This window comes from Prorops nasuta, unplaced genomic scaffold (genome assembly GCF_024137725.1).
Source record: "Prorops nasuta isolate Cenicafe-Biocafe unplaced genomic scaffold, Cenicafe_Pnas_1.2 PNAS00022, whole genome shotgun sequence".
Taxonomy (NCBI): domain Eukaryota; kingdom Metazoa; phylum Arthropoda; class Insecta; order Hymenoptera; family Bethylidae; genus Prorops; species Prorops nasuta.
Genome location: NW_027116819.1, coordinates 1,954,581 through 1,973,185, shown reverse-complemented (window position 1 = coordinate 1,973,185; position 18,605 = coordinate 1,954,581). Strand labels below are relative to the sequence as shown.

Below are 18,605 nucleotides of genomic sequence, written 5' to 3'. Positions count from 1 at the left end.
TAAGTACAGTTTGTTCAATTGAGTATACATTTGACTAGTATAGTGTTGCCAACTTAATGTTCGCTATTGTGGTATCACTTCAACTGTGTAATCGACGCCATATTGTTTGCCGCCATGTTGCTCGTCATCGCTGCTACAAGTACCCCCCCCCCCCCCTGAATGACACATAACAAATGTGCCACGTTAATTGTTTTTGTGCGGGAGTTTTAATTGAACCTTTTTATATGTTCTTTCCGGTGGATCCATTGTTGAGTGCTGTGCTTCCTCGTGCTGGTCCGTTCCTTCAATATCATGGTCCTCTTTGTTGCAGTATGCCGGTTTCAATCTCTCAACCGAGACACTCTTCTTGACTCCATTGATGAGGATTGAGAAAACTCTGTCTGAGTTTCTTTCAACCACCTTGAATGGCCCATCATATGGCGGTTCCAGGGGTCGTTTCACAGCATCGTTTCTAACAAACACGTGAGTACAAGTATGAATGTCCTTTAAAATGAAAAATCTAGCCTTGTTGTGGTGAGCGGTTGCTGTTGGGCGTAGAGATCTCATCCTTTCACGGTGCCTGTCAATGAAGATTTGTGGATCTGCAGGTTGGTCCAGTGACACGAAGAAGTCTCCAGGGATCCTCAGTGTTGTGCCATACACCATTTCTGCCGGAGTTGCCTGGATATCCTCTTTGAAGGAAGTTCTGAGTCCCAGAAGTACCACTGGAAGAGCTTCGAACCAAGGTTTCGTGGAATACATTAGTGCTGCCTTTAGTGTGCGATGCCACCTCTCCACCAAGCCATTTGATTGTGGATGGTAGGCAGTAGTTCTGATGCGCTTGGTTCCAATTGCTTGCGCCAATGATAAGAACAAGGCAGACTCGAACTGTGTTCCCTGGTCAGTGGTGAGTGTGAGTGGAGTGCCAAAACGTGATACCCAGTTAGTGAAGAATGCTTGTGATACCGTCTCTGCTGTCATGTCCTTGAGTGGGACTGCTTCCGGCCACCTGGAGAATCTATCAATAATTGTGAGACAATATTGATAATCACCAACCTTAGGAAGAATGATGATGTCTAGGTGAATATGATTGAAGCGACACTCAGGTATGTCAATGTGTTGCGGTAACAACTTGTTATGCTTTTGTATTTTTCCTTTTTGACAGCTTATGCATTCACGAGCCCATCTTGCAGCGTCACTACCAATCTTTGGCCAGGTGAACCTTTCCCTCAACATTCTTGAAGTGGCACGTATACTAGGATGTGCTGGATGATGAACTACCCTGAAGGCTGTTTGCCTAAGGTTACTCGGTAAGTATGGCTTAACCGTATTTCCATCCACATTGCAGTATATGTTAACTTCAGGTTCTACCATAATGTTTTGCAGGTTAAGTGCAGTTGGATTTGTCAGCAGCTGTCTCAACTCTGGATCTTCATCTTGAGCTCTCTGGATGTCAAGAGGTGTTAGTGTAGTGGGCATTTGGATAGTGTTTACCGTCGAAAGTGCATCAGCAACCTCATTTTCTTCACCCTTCACATATTTTATGTCTGTGGAGAGTGTTGAAATGTACTCTAGTTGTCTCAGTTAACGATCTGAGATCTTGTGCTGCTTTTGTGCAAATGCGTGAATCAGTGGTTTGTGGTCTGTGATAATAACGAAGTGCCTGCCTTCCAGAAGATACTCAAAGTGCTTGGTGGCAGCAAATATGGCCAGTAGCTCCCTATCATAAGTGGAGTATCGCTGTTCAGTGCTGCTAAGTTTTCTGGAAAAGAAACCCAGTGGACGCCAAGCATTGTTTTCTTCTTGCTCCAGGGCTGCTCCAATGGCTGTCGAGGAGGCATCACAAGAAAGCCGAAGATTTGCATTGGTAGTAGGATACCCCAAAAGTGTGTGATGTGCTAGTGCTTGTTTGCAGTCCTCAAAAGCTTCTTCAGCTAGCTTGGACCAATTTATTGGGGTCCTGTCATTTTTCTTTGAGGCCTTCAGAAATTGGTTCAGGTGGGCCTGTTGATGTGCAGCACATGGTAGTGATCTCCGGTAGAAATTTAACATCCCCAAGAACCGTCTCAACTCCAAGATGTTGCTTGGCTTAGGAAAATCTAGGATTTTTTTCACTCTGTCACTGGAGGGTGAGTACCCACTTTCACTGATTCGGAATCCCAGAAAATCAATCTCCTTATAACCTAATTTGCACTTACTTAGGTTCACGGACAAGCTATGTTTCTTCAAGACATCAAACACTGCAGTAAGGTGCTGTCGGTGCTCCTGCTCGTTAGCTGACATGACCAGGATGTCATCAACGTAACAGAAGACAAAGTCTAGACCTCTGAAGATGTGGTTGATGAACCGCTGGAACGTCTGGGTAGCATTTTTTAGCCCAAATGGCATCACCACGTACTCGTAGAGCCCCCATGGAGTATTGATTGCTGTTTTCGGTATGTCTTGCTCAACCATGGGAATCTGGTAGTACGCCTTGGCCAGATCTAACGTTGTGAACACTTTCTTCCCATGTAACACAATAAACAGATCCTGTATTAATGGTGGTGAGTATCTGTCCGGCACAGTTACTGAATTTAGTCTTCTGTAATCACCACACATTCTTAAACTTCCATCCTTCTTAGGCACAAGATGGATGGGGCTTGCCCATGGGCTGCGTGAAGGTCTCAGAACTCCAATGTCTAGGAGTTTGTTTATCTCCATCTTTGCTGCTGCTGCCCTGTCCCCTGAGATTTTCCTAAATCTCTCAAAGATAAGAGGACCTGTTGTGGCTATCTGATGTGCGAAAGTCAAATCCATCTGGCTAGGCCTTAGGAAAGGCTTGGTAATCTCTACATACCTAGTGAGGAGATCATGGTACTGCATTGATTGTGTAACTGTTGAGATGTTAATTAAACACGTCTCCAACATTTCGCCCTTAGTAGTTAGCCCTGTAACCGAGTCAATTAACCTTCTGTGTTTCAGGTCGATCAGCAATCCATAATGGGTGAGAAAGTCTGCTCCCAAAATTGCTGTTGGGATATCAGCAACTACGAACGTCCATTGCATGCTTCTTCGTAGTCCAAAATCCAAGTCCTTGTCCAGCGTCCCATATGTATGGATAGGTGTCGAGTTGGCTGCGAAAAGCATCAGAGCTTGTCTACACGAGTTTCTCCTCGACGTTCCAGCTGGGACTATAGAAATCACCGATCCTGAATCAACCAGGAAACTTTGGTGAGTTTTCTTATCATAAATATGTAGACGCGTTTCACTGTCTACCCTATTAACATTGCTGTCATCTTCAGTTTTCAGAGACGACAGCCTTACTGGTTTTCCGACCGTTTGTGGAAGGATTCATGGAGCAGACAGGGTTCAATGCATTTTTGCGCCTGCTTACCAAACCGCTCGTGGTAATAGCAGATTTTATTTTTTGCTGGCGTCTTGGACCGTGACCGGTGCTTAGATTTGGACCCACTATTTTCGGTAGTCCTTTGCGCGAGTCTTAGCTCTTTCACCTCCTGCATGCAGTTCAGGATTAGCGCATGCATATCATCAAGCCTCTTCTCTATCCTCCTTTCATTATAGGTATTGCTGGTGGTTGCTGCTACTGTGTATGATGAGTTGAAGACGTCGAGGAGCCTATCCGCCAATTCCGCCACTCCATCCAAGCCGAGGTTGCTGGAAGTTAGGAGGTGCGGTCTCATATGAGCGGGCAAGCGTTCCAGCCAAAGCTGATGCAGAATGTCCACTCCGATATCCCCTTTGGCCAAATCGCGCATTTCGCGCATCAGTTGAGAGGGCTTCTTGTCCCCTAGCACTAAATTTTTTAGTAAATTATCCACTTGTTTGGACCTCGGTTCTACGAACCGACTTAATATCATGTTTTTTAAATGTTCATACCTCCCTTTTTCAGGAGGTTACCGTAAGACGTCGGTGAGATTTCGCAGCGTTCCCGCGTCCAATGCCCTGAGCACCGCCAAATACTTGGTTTCATCCCTACGGATTTTTCCTGCCGTGAACTCAGCTTCGATGAGGAGGAACCAAATGTCCGGAGCCTCCGACATAAATGCAGGTAACTGCTGCCTCCACACTGCGTGGACTTCTCCATTCCCTATCGGTGGAGTATTTGATGCGGGAGGGCCGTTTTCGGTGATGGACGCGTTGGCGGGAAGGCCGTTCTCACCACGTGATGGCCACAAGGGCTCATTTTCCCTTTGATCGAGCCTCAGGGGCTCATTTTCCAAGTCCATTAATGAATTTTGTGTTGTTCCTCCAGGTTGAGGCGAGTATTCAAGAGGCATCACTTAAAGGATGCCCGTTATAGTCACCGATTCCCACAAGGTTGAGAAGAGCTCCAGAAACCACGTGTCAGCCGTTAAAATGTAATCCTGACGGATCACGTCGGGGTCACCACTTTGTAGCGTTTTAGTATAATCAGGAGAATAAATATCTTCCCAAGAATATTCCGTTTGCAAACGTTTTATTTTCACTTCCCTTCACAATTACAAAATCGGACTTCGAATCTGAAGAGTTAGGTGTCTGGACCAGTTGTCCAATTAGTAACACCTGTACAAAAGAGAGAGAGTGTGGGAGGGATTGCTATTTATAAAGGGTTGAACATTATTGCAAGGCCGTCATATACATATATACATTGTGTTAGTGCATGTGCACCGGCTAAGTACAGTTTGTTCAATTGAGTATACATTTGACTAGTATAGTGTTGCCAACTTAATGTTCGCTATTGTGGTATCACTTCAACTGTGTAATCGACGCCATATTGTTTGCCGCCATGTTGCTCGTCATCGCTGCTACACCTCTTTTGCACAGGCTAATATGTTTAGGTGGTCTAACAAGCATACAAACGAGCTTAATATATTTGGAAAATGGACCATTGAGGCACCGCAGCTTTTGAACAAAATTTTGGAGATCTCTATGTCAGAAACTGTCGCCGATTCCAGCAATAATATAGATAAAATGTACCAACTCATTCTGCAAGTCTGCAACAGAGTCTGCGATGCATCAATGAATATCATCAAACATACCAATGCAAAAAATCGCACCACCAAAAGACCTGTATATTGGTGGAACAATGAAATACAAGATGTTAGAAACCTCTGTCATAAGCACCTCAGGAACTTTATCAGGCTTAAGGCTAGACTCGGTATAAATTCCGATATTACTAAGAATGCCTTTATTGAATTACAAAAACTTAAAATCAAATTGAAGAAACTAATCTTCAAATCCAAAACAAACTGCTGGAAAAACATCTGTACTGATCTCAGGTCAAACCCCTGGGGCCTTGCATATAAAATAGTGAGGAAAAAGCTCATGTGCAGAGCAATACGCCTTGAATCGGCTGATCTGAACAATATCATTGACACTTTATTTCCAACAAATTTATCAGCCCCGCCAAGTAGACTCACTTTGACTTTCAACGTCAAACAGATACTTTTGAACAAATTATCCTACCTGAGGATATCTCATTATTGGCCAAGAGAATCTCATGCAACAAAGCCACCGGTCCTGATGGTGTTCCAGCTAAAATCATAAAAATTGCCACTCAATGTATCACAGATGTCCTGACCATCTTTATCAATCATATTTTCAACGCAGGCTATCTTCCCACTGAACTCAAACAGCAAAGGCTCGTTTTAGTTCCCAAAGTCAATCAACCCAATGTCTCAACTCCTAGTCACTTTAGACCCATTTGTGTCATAAACTCACTAGCCTTCTTTATTGAGAAAATCATACACTCTAAATTAAACTCTATCGTTGAATCCAACAATATACTTAAGGATAATCAATTTGGCTTTCGGCCCAATCGTTCCACCACTAATGCAATTAACACTGCAGTGAAGCACTTTAAACCACCTTCTCGATATACTTCTTCTAAAACATCAAACCGTATACGAACACTAATTACGCTTGACATTAAGAATGCTTTTAATACAGCCTCTTGGTCCTTTATAAAACATGAGATCCACTCCTCTCAATTCATCCCTAACTATCTTAAGAATCTTCTCGATAATTATCTCTCTGACAGAACTCTTATTGTACAATCTCACAACACCATTTTCTCTAGAAACATAAATACTGGTGTTCCTCAGGGCTCTGTACTTGGGCCCATCCTCTGGAACATCATGTACAACGGTGTTCTTGAACTCTCTCTCCCTGCTAACACACACATCTTTGGCTACGCCGACGACATTGCAATTGTCATTGCAGCCCCTGACATCGGGTCTCTTCTAACCAAAGCAAATCGCACCTTCCTCTCCATCATTGAGTGGCTAAACTCCCGAGGACTCTCACTCACTCCATCCAAAACAGAGGCAATCATCAATCTGAACAATCCTTCCTCCATTTTTGTTAAGGATACCAAGGCCATAAATTTCACTCTTCTGGACTTCCAATTTAAACCCAAGGATTACCTCAAATATCTTGGGGTCCTAATTGATGGCAAGTTAAATTTTCAAGCTCATATAAACTATGCTACATTAAAAGCTAAAAAGGTGGCTTTACAACTTTCCCCACTGATGCCTAATACTTATGGCCTTGAATGGACTGCTAGAGCCTCTTACTTCTATGCTATTAGCAGCATCACTTACTACGCACTACCCATCTGGTATGGGGCACTCACTCTTATAAAAAATCAGAACTCCATAAACAAAGTAAATAGAATTACTGCCCTGAGAATAGCCAGAGCAGCCAGAACTGTCTCCTATGAAGCTGTTTTTGTTATCTCAGGTATCCCTCCCTCACATCTGCATGCTGACTTTCTTATGCGTATGGAAGATAGAAAATCTGGCCTATTAAATGACTCGTTTAATCCTCTCTCTAATAAATTCGATGACGAACTCTACCATCACTGGCAGGACCTATGGGACAACGCCTCCAAAGGAAGACATACCCACTCCATTATCTCAGACATTAAGAGCTGGGTGGAGAGACCACATGGCGGTAATTCCTTCTACCTCACACAAATCCTTACAGGGCACGGCAGCTTCGGCCCTCATAGACTTAAGTACAAAAAAGATAATAGCAACATTTGCCCTTGTACATCTGACGTGGACACTGTTGAACACACGGTCTTCTTTTGTCATCTTTGGGATAGTCAACGATCCTCGATTCTTCATCTTCTTGACAACCCTCCTACTTTGTCTCATCTAGTCAATCAAATGATCTCCACGACAGATAACTGGCAAATCGTAATTAAATTCTTAACGCTAGTCATTAGAGACAAGGACAGGCTATACGACAATCGTAATCTTACCTCTAATACCTCAAGGTTCAAAAGACGCATTCAGTCTTCTAACTTGGCCCCTAATCCTGTCCCTGCCTCACTAGCCAAGAGAATCAGAATCTGTATTACTCGTAATTAGTACACCTAAGTCTACTTTGTGAATTACCATTGTTATAACACTATTACAAAAGTTGTTATGAATGTTATAATCTTTCTACGTAAACATGTAAATAAATAAACTTTGTTATACACACATTCTCCACTCTCTTTCTCCTTTGAATTTATCAGCAACTACATTACTATGAGGGATCAAAACTATAAAATTGTGAAATTAAAAAATCATAAAAATATACATATTAAAAACCTAAAATCGAACTTGAGATAGGAATAGTAATTGAAATTAAAAAAAAAAAAAAATCATTATTACTAGCTTTTCTACACCAGCTGTAACATCCTAATCTCTACTGTTCCTATTATTCCTGCAACTCGCGAGATGGACGTCCACCTCAGGGGCAACACACTCCAAGGTATGTAAATAAAAATAAAAAAAAATAAATAATAATAAATAATAATAATAAAATTTACCCGAACCACTAATTCCTACTAAACTAAATCTGTTTAGTACCCTCTCCGTATAGTTTTGCTAGAACTGCTTTTTCGCCGTAGATATATCATTAACAGAGCTGTCGTTGCTGCCTCACTGACCCTACGCTGCTTTGGCTGGCCTTCCATTTGGCATTGTGCCTTACAGTCGGGGCTCCTTTTCAGGGAAGCATCTGGCGCTCTATGGGTCTCTTTTGTTGGTCCTGGTTCGTGCTCTTGGGGCTTTGGCGTTGATTTGCTCTCTGACCCTTGCTCTTCCTGGGCGCGTCATGGCCTGTAAAAGTCTCCCAGCTGATCCTCTTGGTCTCCTGTTCCATCCTCTGGCGTCTGACTTGATCACCGGCCCTCCTTGTCCCCCCGTCGGTCATTGGCACGCGTCTGACTAATTTGAGGACTGACCTTCTGACCCCTGGCTGGATCGAATGAGCGGCCCCTTGGCTCTTACTGATCTCTCGTGGGCGGGGGCATCGGCCGTATCCATGAATCGGATTTATGATTTTCTTCTAAAATCATAGAATGGAGGGAATAGTGGGGGGTAGGCGTAGGTACGCGGTCTCCCCGTCTTGGACGGGTGCTTCTTCCCCATGGCTATTCACTCATGACCTAGCCTGTATCTTAACTGGGACGGGCCCGGTGGGAAGCCCTGATGCACTAAACGCTGTGACCTTTCTCCCAATTTTTCCTAATTTTCTTCAACCATAAATGAGGGGATATGGTTTCCTCTTGTCGCACTTTCGGGGAAATTGGAACTGCTGAGCCTGTCGATGATCCTTCATGAGTTTGATGTGATTATATTTATCCATTGATTTAACGGATTCTTCGGGAAGGCTTGGAAATAGTCCTGTCCTGGCTGGGGGGAGTGTTACTCGGTGGGATCAAGGATCCTGGTTGTCTTCATTGGCCCTCGTGCTGCTCGCATCGTGGATACTCCTTCCCAAGCCTGGGTGGTCTAAAATTCCTACCCTGGGGTCCTTGTGTCTGTCCGATCAATGTGTGGTTCCAGTCTGGGAGTCGATGGGATACTGCTCTCCACGCCGATGTCTTTCCCCCTAAACCAGTGTGATTAAATGCCTATCCACTGGATTGCGGGACTCTTCGGGGAGGCGAGCTGGGTGGACCTCTCTGATGTGGTTTGGACCGCTTTCGAGAGGAGCTTAGATCTTGGCTGTCATCACCGACCCTTGCACGGCTCTCACCACGGGTGGTCCTTTTCTGGTCCGAGGGTTCCCCCCCCCCCCCCCCCTCCTTTTAATTTCCGGATTCTGGTGACCTTATCACCACTGGACTGATGCAAGAGGCTCTGGGGAGTTTTCTTGGGGTGCGATGGATAAACCTGCCCCCCTCCCTCTTTTCCTATATTCAACCCCACAGCGGTATCTTCTTTTCCTTATAGGGATCTCTGCATGTGCCGATTAGCCCCGCACGGTCCGAATGCGATATTCATATATCCTGTTGTGGTTCAATCGCTGATTCACGACAAACTTGAAATTCTTTTGTATAATAAGGTTTATTGATTTTTGATTTACAATGTTTCTTCTTTATACAAGTTGATAACCAGAGCTATGAGCTAGATAATTATAGTTTTAAGAGACAAAGGTTTGACTGGATAAGATTAAGAGATAAGAGGACTGAAGGTCCTAGGAGACTCGACTTGTTCCTTCTAGCTTGTGACTCGAACTGATTTTTGGGGCTGCACGTTTGGGGCTCTTACCTCAAAGTGCAGCGTCAAACATTACCTTGTATGGTAACATTTGCGGGTCCCAATGGTCAAATGCGTCATTGTTCTAGAACATTCGACTGCCGTCGAAGTGCATTTGCCACGTGTCGGGACTTAGCCTTGGCGACAGTGTGAACGAGCTGCGTCTGGCGCTTCGTATTACACTCAGGAATTTGTCGCTATTAGGAGCATTTCTCCTTTACAATGAGGCTATTGGTATTTTAGTATAACTATGATAAGTTAGATTTATTAATTATGTCTTCAAATGAAAATAATATTAAATATATTAATTATATTAATTATATAATGCTTATTGTAACAATGAGTTATGTATGTTTACTCTATGTACATAACACCCCTCCCCCCCTGGAAAAAGAGGGTGGGTGGCTAATAATCGGGGTCGTATTGAAGATTTGCTGCTTGCTCAGGTGTGACGATAATCAAGTGCGTCGGGGCAACGTCGTCCGTTGCTGGGGCGGCGGCTTCGTCTGTTACGATGGCATTGGATGGCAATGCCTGTATTGACCTGAGTCTTGGCTTAGGTTTTGGTCTTCTGTGAAGATATCGCCAGATTACGTAGATGGTTAATCCTATGATGATTAACGTTGTAGTAGAATATGAGATGGCCATATGTTGATAGGTGTGGTGTTGTCCTAGGTCTTCGTTTTGTACATCCCTTTTCAGCTGTTTTAGCTGGATGCTGAGCGTGTTGAGGTCGTTGACCTTATTCAGGATGTTATGCAGCCTGGGAATTTTGGTTGTGTTGATTGCTGCTACGTAGTTTTCAGGATCTATGGCTCTCAAAGAGAAATTATAGTGCGGGATATAGAGTTTATGTTTGTTGGGCTTGGAGGTTTGTACGGGTTCCAAAACAAAATCAGTAGCTGTTAGGATACAATTTTTATATAAATTAATTACTCCGGAGCCCATTAATTCTATATTATAGGTAGGTTTTTGTTTGCAGATTACTTCTACAATTTCTAATCGCGGTGTGGAGTATATCCACGAGGCTTGGTTTTTCATGGGAATTAGCATCGGTTGCACTAAATGTATAAGTTTATGCTCGCACGTATTTATATCTATGTATTTTAAGTATAATGCAATTTCGCATGGATTAACTGCTTTTATTTTGTTGGATGGTTTATCCGTCGGGCAGAAATAATTATCTTTTATCGTATAACATTTTTGTAGTTCGTCTTCGGTATACTCTGTATAATGTTCAGCAATGCTGTCTATTGCTATGTATTCCTGTTTTAAATCTATTATGGAGTGTAATGTTGTAGAATTCTGAATAGGGATTGGAATTGGATATATTTGCAAAAGATCGAATTCTTTGGGCGTTATTAGAGGTATATGAAATACTACAATTAGTTTGTTGGTTTTGGAATAAATTGTGGGTTTCATTAGTTTTGAAATTAAATGTATATTTAGTGTTTCTAATGGAAAAGGGAATTGCGTGCCAGGAGGGATGTGAGGGATCGCATCCTTAAGGTATTCGAGAATTTTTGTATATCGTATAATTTTCGGATTTATTACTCCTTGGCTCGCCTGTATTACGAAATTTAGTAAGTGTTCCGTGTCTATCATTAATTCTTCGGATGTAAGATTAATGTTATATAGAGCTTCTCGCTCGTCCGCTTGGGCTTTTAGATCACGTACTGCTTTCATCAGCATTTTTTCGTTCGCATCTATTTTTTGTATCGTGTTATTATAAGTTTCTATAGTTTGGTCGATAATTTGTATTTGTTTCAGGAGTGCTATTTTGTTGGTCTCTACTGTTTGATCTATGCTTTGTAGATGTTTATTTATTTCTTCTTCGTCGTTACTATCCATTATTCCGAATAAAATTTTTCCGATTGATCCTACTCCGTTTGCTAGTCCTCGTTTGTTTCTCTCTTGGTGTAATGTTATTTCATCTATTTCATCTAGGTTTTTTTCGGCTGTCTCTAGCTTGTAGACGGTATCAAGGACGGGGTGTTTACAGATTTTTCTTCCTTCTTGTTTGTAGCAAAGGGTTTGATCATATAGGAATTTGTCTAGTTGCGCGAGTCTTTGGCGATATTCTACTATGTCGGTGATTATCACTAATTTCCATTTTTCTTTATAAAAATTGACCGTGCCGAATTTTTTATAAAATAGTCCCGGTTGACCTTTGATGGGAATGTTTTGGACTTGCTGGGAGCTTCCGTGGATCGTTATGACCATAAGGGTCAGCATGCACCTATAATAAAGGGGAAGTGTGGTTAATTGTGGAGTTTTAATGTGAAAAATGTTAACAAGTTTTATTTTTTACTGGGAGTTATTTTAGTCGGTCGCGAAGGTGCGTCTAGTTCGTAGACATTGGGTCAGCGTTTTTGCGTGAATTTGCGCGAAGTGGGGAATGGACTATATATTAGTGGTTTCCGTGCGGGGAATTTCATTTCGATTCTCAAAGTTCTGGAAACCGATAGTGACATGGCTGTTCAAGTATACAAGCGGAAAGATATGTACGACCGAGGGGAGATTGACGGCCAGGGTCGTCGCCTTTTCCTAAGGCTAGATAATGGTGAGTGTCTCTCTCTTTTTTTTTGTTTTAGTTTTTGTTTCTATCCCTTATCTTTAGTTTATTTAGTCATAATCTTCAACGTGGGTGCGGTGCAGTTCCGGAGGATGTGCCGAAAGTCGGACCGCATCCAGAGGTACCATGAGTGGGATTATGACTGCTTGGAGGATAGCTTCTGGGTCGTCTTCGACCTGTTTGGGATAAGGTGGCTCCAATACACCGGGGTGGAGCCCTACCGTGGTTGGGGGTACCCCAACCAGCAGGTTGAGGGGTGGAAGGGTCCACCTCTGGAGGAAAAAGACGTCCTCCGGTATCATGGTTTAATTTAGAAAAAAAAATATTTTTTTTTTTTTGTGTTTTTGAGATTTTAAACAATTGTATTTATATTTTAAAATTTTTGTAACAATTGTGAATGTGGTGAGGCGATTCTTGAATAAATTCCAGTTTATTTTAAAATGTATGTTTTAATTTCTAATTTTAGTACCTTTCCCTATTAGTTAAGTTTTAGAGATAGTTAGGGCAAAAGGAAAGGAGGGAAAAAAAAATAATAAAAATTGTAATAATCATATGAGAGGGGAAAATTATAAGAGTACTGTAGAATTAAAATTACATATATATATCTCTTATCTTTTTTTTTTTTTTTTGAATCGAGCTTTACTTATTAATTGTAATGAAAATATTTAAGAGTTGATTTTGATATATAAAAATATGGTAAAGTTGATTACTCGTAGAAGAATTTATTATTATAGTTAACTAGTTTTAGTATATAGTGATTATTAAATTTTAGTGGTAATTATGAAATAAAATTGTAGTAGGAAGTAAATTAGAGGGATCGAGAAAGTGTAGGAGAGAGGATGGTATGTGTGTGTGGTCGAGTCGGTAACTACACGTGATAAGGCTTTAGTCTATTGACGTGGGTTACAATCTTCTTTTTACCCACTGCTAATTCGTAATTTAATTCGCTTAGTTTTGCGGTTATGGTATAGGGACCGTCGTATAGGGGTTCTAATTTCTTCGGTCTTCCAGCGCGAATCATTTCTCGCTTTAACAATACTTGGTCTCCTACTTCGTAATTTGATTCTTGTGTATTGTGATCGTAATAGATCTTCGATTTTTCCTTTTCCCGTATTAATTGGTCTTTCATTATGTTACCTGTTGAGCGAATTCTTTCGCGAAGCTCGTTATAGTAATCTTCGAATGTATATGTAGGTTGCGGCGGATATTTGAGCGTGGTCGGTAATTCAACCTCGCGTCCGAATAGCAATGAAAAAGGCGTTCGGCCTGTAGCTGTGTGTGGCGTAGTGTTATAGGTGAACGTGGCGTAGGGTAACCATTCGTCCCAGTTATCTAAATCTTCGTTGACAAAGTTTTTTAAGTACGACGCCAATGTTCGGTGCGACCTTTCCAGCGCACCATTCAACTGTGGGTGGTATGCCGTGGTCTGTATTTGGTCAATTTTTAATAGCTTACAGACGTCCTTAAAGAGGTTACTCAGAAAGTTAGTACCCTAGTCAGTTAAAACCTTTTGGGGTAGCCCGTAAGAAAAAATGATCCTTTCAACGAATAGTCGTGCCACAGTAGAGGCTGACTGGTCTTGAATTGGTAAGGCTATGCTGTATCTTATAAAGAGGTCTTGGAAGGTTAAGGCATACTTGTTTCCTTGTTGGGTCGCAGGGTATGGTCCTATTATATCTAGGGCGACCTTTTCGAAGGGTTCTACTGGCGTGTCTGTTATCTGCATTGGTGCACGTTTCACGTTGCCTGTTTTATTGCGCTGGCACTTGTCACATTTTTTTATATATTCTTCAATGTTCTTTTTCATATTTGGCCAGACGTGTTTAATTTTAATTCTTTGCAGAGTTCTATTTACGCCTTCATGTCCTCCGAAGGGAGTATCGTGATACTCGTAAAGGATTTGATTTATCATTGCGGGAGTATAGGTCGATGATTTCTCATCAGCTGTTTCTTCCTCGGCGTCGGAGTTAGCTGAGGTTGCATCTTCGTTTGAGTCGGTTGGCCTTGGGGCGGCTTGCCGTGTTCTTGAGCGCGTGGTCACGTATATACGACTTAGCGCATCTGCGTTTGTATTCTGAGTACCTGGTTTGTATCTAATTTCGTAATCGTACTCGGCTAGCTTTAATCTCCAACGCATCAATCTGGAGCCTGGGTTTTCTACATTGAAAAACCAAGTGAGTGGTTGATGATCGGTGATGATGGTAAATCTAGTACCATATAAGTAAAGTCGAAAATTTTGTACAGCCCAAACTATAGTTGCTAATTCTTTTTCCTTGGTGCTGTAATTTACATCGGCCTTGTTAAGCGTTCTGCTGGCGTAAGCAACGGGGAGGTCTTTGCCTACCTCGCCTTGCGATAACACGGCTCCTATTGCTTTATTGGAGGCGTCCGTGGTCAGAATGAAAGGAAGATGAAAGTCTGGATACTGTAAAAGTGGTGCAGTAATCAATCTTTCCTTTAGATTTTCAAATGATGATTGTTCTAGGGAGGTACAGTTGAACTTCACTCTTTTCTTTAATAGGTTCGTCATGGGTTTCGACAGGTCAGCAAAATGGTCAATGAACCTTCGGTAATAGCCTGCTAGGGCAAAAAAGGATTGTACGTCCTTTACGCTCTTGGGTGCTGGAAAATTTTTTACAGCTTCTATTTTAGTTGGGTCTGGAGAGATGCCTTTGTCTGTAATTATATGACCCAGGTAGCAAGTTTCCTTGCGAAGGAAACGGCATTTTTCCGGTTGCAGCTTTAGAGTATTTTCACGCAGTCGAATGAACACTTGTTTCAGTCTTTTATTGTGTTCTATTAGAGTAGGGGCGTGAATTACTATGTCGTCAAGGTAAACGAAACATTGGATCCCTTGGAGTCCGGATAATACGGTGTTCATTAAACATTGAAACGTAGCTGGCGCGTTTTTCAATCCAAAGGGCATGCGGTTGTATTCGTAGTGCCCTAGGGGTGTGGAGAAGGCTGTTTTTTCCCTGTCTTCTTCGGCCATGCCTATCTGGTGAAATCCAGAGGCTAGGTCAAGGGTGGTGAAATATTTTGAATGGCCTAGTTGGTCCAATATTTCGGTGATGTTTGGCAATGGATAGGCATCACCTATAGTAGCTTCATTTAGCTTGCGAAAATCTATGACGATGCGCATTTTTATATTTCCTTGTGCATCGGATTTCTTGGGTACCACGAGCAGTGGCGCGTTCCACTGGCTTCGGCTCGGCCGTACTATTCCGTCAGCTTCTAGCTGAGAAATTTGTTTATCAATTTCCTGTTTATGCTTTTCAGGTAACCTATAGGGTTTTTTAAAGATAGGTTTGGTATTTTCTACCAAAGTAATGGTATGTTTTACCGCTTCAGTGGTGAGGAGTTTGTCACCTTCTAAGTGAAATATATCATTGTATTCCTCACAGAGTTCTGTTAGAGTGCGCAATTCTTCCTGATTTAAATGATTTAGTTCTAATTGAGACTTTAGCCGGGCGAGTCGATCGCTGGCGCAATTATTTACAGCGTATACGGTTATGGGTACAGAAGGGTCGTCGCCCTGAGTCGGTGGACTCGGAATATCTTCTAACACAACTGTAGGCAAGGGTATCTCGAGTCCTTTCTCCGTGATGTTCAAAATGTTGACGCAGCAGGTAGAGTTGGTTGGCCTAGTGGCACAGTTACCTATATACACTCCAGGTAGTATTTGGTGTCCGTATACAATACCGTCTTGTTTACTATCAGTTAACGCGGCTACTAATGTTTGTGATCTCGGTTTTAGTGACACCGTACGTGATACTACTTGTTTCATTGGCCAGGTGTGTCCCAGCATCGTCAAGGACACATCCTTTTCATAATGGAAGCTGTTTCTTTTCCAGAAATCCATGCCGATTAGTCCGTCGGCTATTAGCGAAAAGGTGTCTGGTACTATTTGAAACTTATGGGTTATAGTGTATTTTCCGACTTTTATGTGTAGGTAAACTGACCCTAGTGTCTTCACGGGTGTTCCACTTATTTCTGTTAGCATAATTGGAGTTTTGTCAGCTATTGTTTCTTTGCGCAGGACTCTTATTTTAATTATGGAGACATCGGCTCCAGTGTCGAAGAGTAAGGTTGCCGGTCGAATGAATTCAGCGGCTTGTACTTCGATCAAATTTTTTATAGGAGTATATAATACCATATTAGCGGTTAGATTTCCTACAGGTGTTGGTCGATTCAAGTTTTCGTTAATTGGTTGTTCTGAGTTATTTGCATTCTGTTGGGCTTCTCTTTCTCGCTTTGCTTTTAGGGTGCGGCACTCTTGGACGGTGTGTCCTGGTTTTTTGCAATAATTGCAAGAGGTGGATACTTTGTTAACGGAAGATGAGTGACTCTGAGTCCGTTTTGCGTTGCTAAGTCGCGCGTAGCATTTTTCGGCTACATGTCCTTTCCTATCGCAGTGTTTGCAATGGAGGTGCGAATTATTCCGTTGTCCGGAGGGTCGTTGTTGTCCTTGGTTATCGCGTCTGCCATGGGTCAAGCCCTGTTGAGTTCTGTACTCTTCGTCGGAGCGAGTCAAGGATTCACGATCTATTGCGATAGCAATTGATTCTCTTAGAGTTGCACGTTCGCAAGATGCTACCATAACTTGGAGTTTAAAATTCAATCCTTTTATGAATTGATGTTTCGCTTGTTGCGTTAACAATTCTTCTATGGCTTCGTTTTTAGCCGGGTCATTTGCTGGCGTGATGCATCTTTCTTTCAAACCTGATAATATGTCTTCTAGTCGAGAAGCATAGGATCGTACCGATTCGTCTTTTCCTTGTCGACATCGATTTAAACTATTTTGAAGGGTCGCGGTAGACCGTCGGGGTTTGAATGCTTCTTCTAATTCTCGTATTAGTTGCTCGATATTTTCGATTACTTTGTGCTTAGTTTCAGTATAAGCTTTGCCTCTTAGTATTGTGAATCTAACCTGCCGTAGAAATTCGTCTCTATCTAACGGGTGTAGATTTTGGTTTGCCATAACTATAGAATTCACAAACGGTTCTAGCTCGTCTGGGTCTCCTTTATACTTTGCAATTCTTCCGAGAGTTACATGTAGGGAAGCATATCCGTGATGAGGTTCTTCTTCTTCCTCATCGTCAAAATTTGGCACGTATCGAGGTCTTTCGCAGGGAGTCACATACGATGTTCGTTGTGCCGGTCTTGCCGTGGAGGTCCTCGCGGGGAGCCTATTAAACTCTTGGCGTAGTCTGGAGAGTTCGTCTCTCAGTCTCGCGTTTTCTTCTTCAATTGCGCTAATTTCGCGGGGCCTTATGCTGTTGTGTAACCTTCTAATTTCAGCATCTATGGCGCTAGGAGGGACGGTTTCGTCATGAGGGATCGTGTTTGTTGGTGCGTCTTCTATTCTGATAGGCGGGCGTTCCGCGGTGTAACTATGGTCTAATTCTGGGGCGTCGTTGTTCGCGCTGCCATGGTGAGCCATAGTTAGTCTATTCTGTCTTCGCGTATTTACGTTTCGAAATGGGGTTCCTTCGTCAGTTTCTCTAAGAGTACGCAAGGTTCTATTCCTTAATTGATAGATGCAACTGTCTATCTCTCGGGAGATTGAAACACGATTTGGTCGAGGTACACTATGTAACGCGGGAGTTAAACTAGGTTCAGATTGAGTTCGGTCTAAATTATCGGGATTACGGTACATGGAAGAAATTTAGTACGACGAACGCTATGGGCTCGCGGTTACAATGTTCACAAATAAAATTGCTACTGATATGATTGGTACCGTACTCACCAAAAGCTCATTTTCACTGGTTGGCTGGCTGCAAGTTCTGCTGGTTTCCAGTCGTTGATTTCTTGTAGTCGTGAGGTAGTTTGCGGGGTGAACCTCGAAGTTGTGGGTTTGTCGCTCCGTTGCTGAGAAAGGCGAAGTTGACGGATGTCTCGTTGAGTATCGATGATTGTCCACGTCGGTTTGTCCTTGTAGAGGTTGGTCGATCGAAGAAATAAAATTTTCTTGATTTTCCTTGGGATGAAGATTTATGTAGGTTTGATCTTCACCAGTCAACGGATCCTACCGCTGCCACCAGTTTGTTGTGGTTCAATCGCTGATTCACGATAAACTTGAAATTCTTTTGTATAATAAGATTTATTGATTTTTTATTTACAATGTTTCTTCTTTATACAAGTTGATAACCAGAGCTATGAGCTAGATAATTATAGTTTTAAGAGACAAAGGTTTGCCTGGATAAGATTAAGAGATAAGAGGACTGAAGGTCCTAGGAGACTCGACTTGTTCCTTCTAGCTAGTGACTCGAACTGATTTTTGGGGCTGCACGTTTGGGGCTCTTACCCTCAAAGTGCAGCGTCAAACATTACCTTGTATGGTAACATTTGCGGGTCCCAATGGTCAAATGCGTCATTGTTCTAGAACATTCGACTGCCGTCGAAGTGCATTTGCCACGTGTCGGGACTTAACCTTGGCGACAGTGTGAACGAGCTGCGTCTGGCGCTTCGTATTACACTCAGGAATTTGTCGCTATTAGGAGTATTTCTCCTTTACAATGAGGCTATTGGTA

General features: G+C 42.4%; 1 protein-coding gene and 1 long non-coding RNA gene across 2 annotated transcripts in view; one reads left to right on the top strand and one right to left on the bottom strand.

The window, feature by feature from the left end:
- nclb (no child left behind) overlaps positions 1 to 18,605 on the bottom strand; it is a 288,007-nt gene that overhangs the window by 12,686 nt on the left and 256,716 nt on the right. The window lies entirely within an intron of this gene.
- LOC136781265 (uncharacterized) lies at positions 2,600 to 3,841 on the top strand. Its single transcript, XR_010823891.1, has 4 exons — positions 2,600 to 2,832; positions 2,941 to 3,189; positions 3,261 to 3,365; positions 3,541 to 3,841. It is a non-coding gene; the product is annotated as an uncharacterized lncRNA (long non-coding RNA).